This window comes from Trichechus manatus, unplaced genomic scaffold, assembly GCF_000243295.1.
Source record: "Trichechus manatus latirostris isolate Lorelei unplaced genomic scaffold, TriManLat1.0 scaffold00104, whole genome shotgun sequence".
In the NCBI taxonomy this organism is placed as follows: Eukaryota; Metazoa; Chordata; class Mammalia; order Sirenia; family Trichechidae; genus Trichechus; species Trichechus manatus.
The window spans coordinates 2,710,622-2,714,699 of record NW_004444040.1 but is presented as its reverse complement, the minus strand read 5'-3'; positions in this window follow the sequence as shown (position 1 = coordinate 2,714,699).

Sequence of the window (4,078 nt, the reverse complement as noted above, 5' to 3'; positions counted from 1 at the left end):
GAGCAGATCACCAGGTCTTTTCTCCCACAGAGTGGCTGGTGGGTTCAAACCTCTTACCTTTTGGTTAGCAGCCAAGCGATTAACCACTGCACCACCAGGACTCCTTATATTTTTGTATAATTAGGGAAGAATATTATAGATTTTTTTTCTTTTGTGCATTGGTGTATTCCCGCTGTTATCTAGTGCTGCTATAACAGAAACACCACAAGTGGATGGCTTCAACAAACAGAAATTCTCTCACTGTTTAGGAGGCTAGAAGTCTGAATTCAGGGTGCCAACTTTAGGGGAAAGCTTCTGTCTCTGTTGGCTCTGGGGGAAGCTCCTTGTCTCCTTTCAACATCTATGGGCCCGGCATTCCTTGGAGATCTCCATGTGTCTTGGCATCAATCTTCCCCTGGGTCCAGGAGGTTCTCAGCACAGGGACCCTGGGTCCAAAGGATGCAATCCACTCCCAGCTCTTCTTTCTTGGTAGTAGTGAGGTCCCTTCTCCTCTGCTCAATTCTCTCTCCTTTTATCTCTTGTAAGATAAAAGGTGCGATTCAAGCAAGGGTGTGACTTGAAAAAAGCAGTAACTTGAGCAAGTGTGGTGACTTAAGTAAGGGTGTGGCTTGAGTCACACACTCTAGTAAGGGTGGAATTCAAGATATAACCCCCTAATCCTGCCTCATAGGGGTTTTAGGATTTACAACACATAAAATAACTGCCAAAATATATCATTACATAATTGCCAAACCATTGAGCATCACAAAATGGAGGATAATTATATCACAAAATAGAGGACAACCACACAATACTGGGAATCATGGTCTAGCCAAGTTTATACATATTTTGGGGGACACAATTCAATCCATGACATTCCACCATTTGACCCCCAAAAATTCATGCCCTTGAGTTCACCATCCAGCTAAAGATTAGACAACCCCATAAAACAAAATGAGACTAATGGGGCACAACAGTCCAGGAACAAGGACTAGAAGGCAGAAGGGAACAGGAAAACTGGTAATAGGGAACCCAAGGTTGAGAAAGGAGAGTGTTGACATGTTGTGGGGTTGTTAACCATTGCCATAAAACAATATGTGTACTGTTTAATGAGAAACTATTTATTCTGTAAACCTTCATCTAAAGTACAATAAAAAAAAAAAAATTCACGCCCTTGCCACATGTAAAACACATTAACCCCATTACATCATTCCGAAAGTCTTTAAGACTGAGGCAGCTCTGCTTCCCATGCTCCTTCCAACAGTTCTGCTGATCTCCAAGCTGCTCCAGGGATGGTGCTTTTATTTTCTTGGAGGACAACAGATGTAGTTCATTTGGCCTGTTTTCTGCTTGTAGAATTCCAAGAGGAATTCTCTCCTTCCGTTCCTTCTCTGTCCCCTGCAGTCTAAGCTGATGGGTGTTCTGCTGTGGTAGTTGGTTAGATCTATCAGTCACAGACTGTCTCTTTTACAAAAGTTTGTGTAGTCACATCCTTGGTGAACATTCTAGGACACATGTCCTTAGTTTGTACAAGAGAATTTTCCAAATCTTTAAGTTTTGTTTTCATTTTGCCCAGTTCTCTTTAAGTCCATCTCTTTCTTGTCCCATTTTATTATAAGCAGCAAGAAGAAACCATATGGCCCCTTTAAGATCTTGCTTAGAAATCTCATCAGGCAAATATTCAAGTGCATCACTTACAAGTTCTACCTTCTATCAAACATTTGAACATAATTCAGACAAGTTGTTTGCCGCTACATAAAAGCATCACCCTTCCTCCATTGTCCAATCGCGTATTCATCTTCTTCTTTTAAAGCCTCACCAGAAGCATATTTAACGTCCGCATTTCTAGCAACGTTCTGTTACTGGCTCCATATACATTCTCTAAGATGACAGAGACTTTCTGTATAACTCTCCTCACTTTCTTCTGAGTCCTCATAAGAATCACCTTTGACATCTATAATTCTACCAACAGTCTCATCAAGGCAATCTAGGATTTTACTATTAAACACCTTAAAAGTCTTCTAGCCTCTACCCATTACCCAATTCCAAAACTACTTCCACATTTTATGTATCTGTTAGAGCAGCACGCTACTCTTCTGGTACCAAATTCTTAGTTATCTAGTACTGCTATACCAGAAATATCACAAAGTGGATTGCTTTAACAAACAGATATTTATTGTCTCACAGTTTAGGGGGCTAAAAGTCCAAATTCAGGGCTCTAGGGGAAGGCATTCTCTCTCTGTTGGCTCTGAGGGTAGGTCCTTGTCTCCTTTTAACATCTGTGAGCCCGGCATTCCTTGGAGATCTCCATGTGTCTTGGCATCAATCGTCGCCTGGGTCTAGGAGGTTCTCAGCACAGGGACTCCAGGTCCAAAGAATGTGCTCCTCTGTTGGCTCTTCTTTCTCGGTGGTAGTAAGGTCTCTCCTCCTCTGTTCACTTCTCTCTCCTTTTATCTCTTGTAAAATAAAAGGTGTGACTCAAGCAGGGGTGTGACTTGAGTAAGGCGGCGACTTGAGGAATTATGAGTTTAATAAGGGTGTGACTTGAGTCACACCCTCTAGTAAGGGTGCAACTCAAGATATACCCCACTCCAATCCCGTCTCATAGAGGTTTTAGAATTTACAACACATAAAATGGAGGATGGCAACATGATTGGGTCACTATGAGTCAGAATCAACTTGACAGCAATGGATTTTTTTGTTTTTTTCTGGTTTGGCTACATGATTACATAACTGCCAAACTACATCATTACATAACTGCCAAACCATTGAACATCACAAAATGAGGATAATTACATCAGTTCACAAAGTAGAGGACAACCATACAGTACTGGTAATCATGGCCTAGCCAAGTTGACACATATTTGCAGGGGAACACAATTCAATCCATGACACCCAGCTACTAGGCACATTTTAGGTGCTCAATAAAAAACATCAAATGTATGCATTATTCAAAGACCATCACCCGGGCATTTGTTGTTGGCCATAATATTTCATGACACATGAAAATTATATGAAATCTATAATATCCTTGATTTTGTCTCTTAGTCCACAAGGCCTAAAATATTTACTGTCTTGCACTTTACAGAGAAACCCTTGTTTTAGAGCAATGGTGGTGTAAGAATGGCATGAGGATGGTGTCTGACCTCCTCTGACTTCACGAGGGGAAAGGAGAATCAAGATCAACAACCTAGGGCTGATTCCTATGAAGCAGAAGTCAGATATGCCTCCTCTCTCCACCATCTTTACCAATTCTTTTTTTTTTTTTCCTATATTTTCCTTTATTACATCTTATTCAACCAATCACCTGCAAGGGGGTTGAAAAAAATTTCAAAATAATTACTAGAACATTTTTATCCCAGTTATGATCATCTCTACTTTAATGCAAGCTACAAGCCTTCTCAGACCCGGTGATAGTGCCATACTCTCTGCCACCTTTACCAATTCTGACACCAACTGTCCTTCCCACTGCACTCTCTACTTCTCTGCTGAGTTTGATAATTTGTTGCAGTGACCACACAGAACTCACCGACAATATTCATGATTATGGGGTTTATTAGTGAAGTAACAGGTTACAATTCAGGTTGTGGAATGCTCAGGATACAGTTCTTCCATCAGGACAGCATCTTCTCAGCTATGCCTGCAGCCGCACTTCTCTCTGGCGCTTGGCTTCTGCCCTGCTTGGGCAAGTGTTAACAAAGCTCTTTTAGCTCTGCCAGTAAGTACCCCAAGGAACCTCACTCAGCCAGTAAGCCTTGGCCAGAAGACACTCAGTTCTAGCTCTGTGGGTCAACAAGCCTAGCTCCACCAAGTGTCCAGAAGCACTGTACTCCACCAGCAAGCCTCTTGTCCAAAGGCACTCAGCTTTCTCTGTGGGCTGGGAAGCCCGCTACACCTTCTCCTGCCAGTCTGCTGGTTCTGCTGCCTCTGCTGCTGCCATTTCTCTGCCACTGCCTCTCATTGTCTTGCCATCTTCAGTGTTACAGCTCTCTCTCTGTCTCCTGGGTCTAGAAGGGTCTCAGCACAGGGATTTCAGGTCCAAAGGACATGCTCCATTCCTGGCTCTTCTTCGTTGATGGTGGTGAGATCCTCTCTTTCC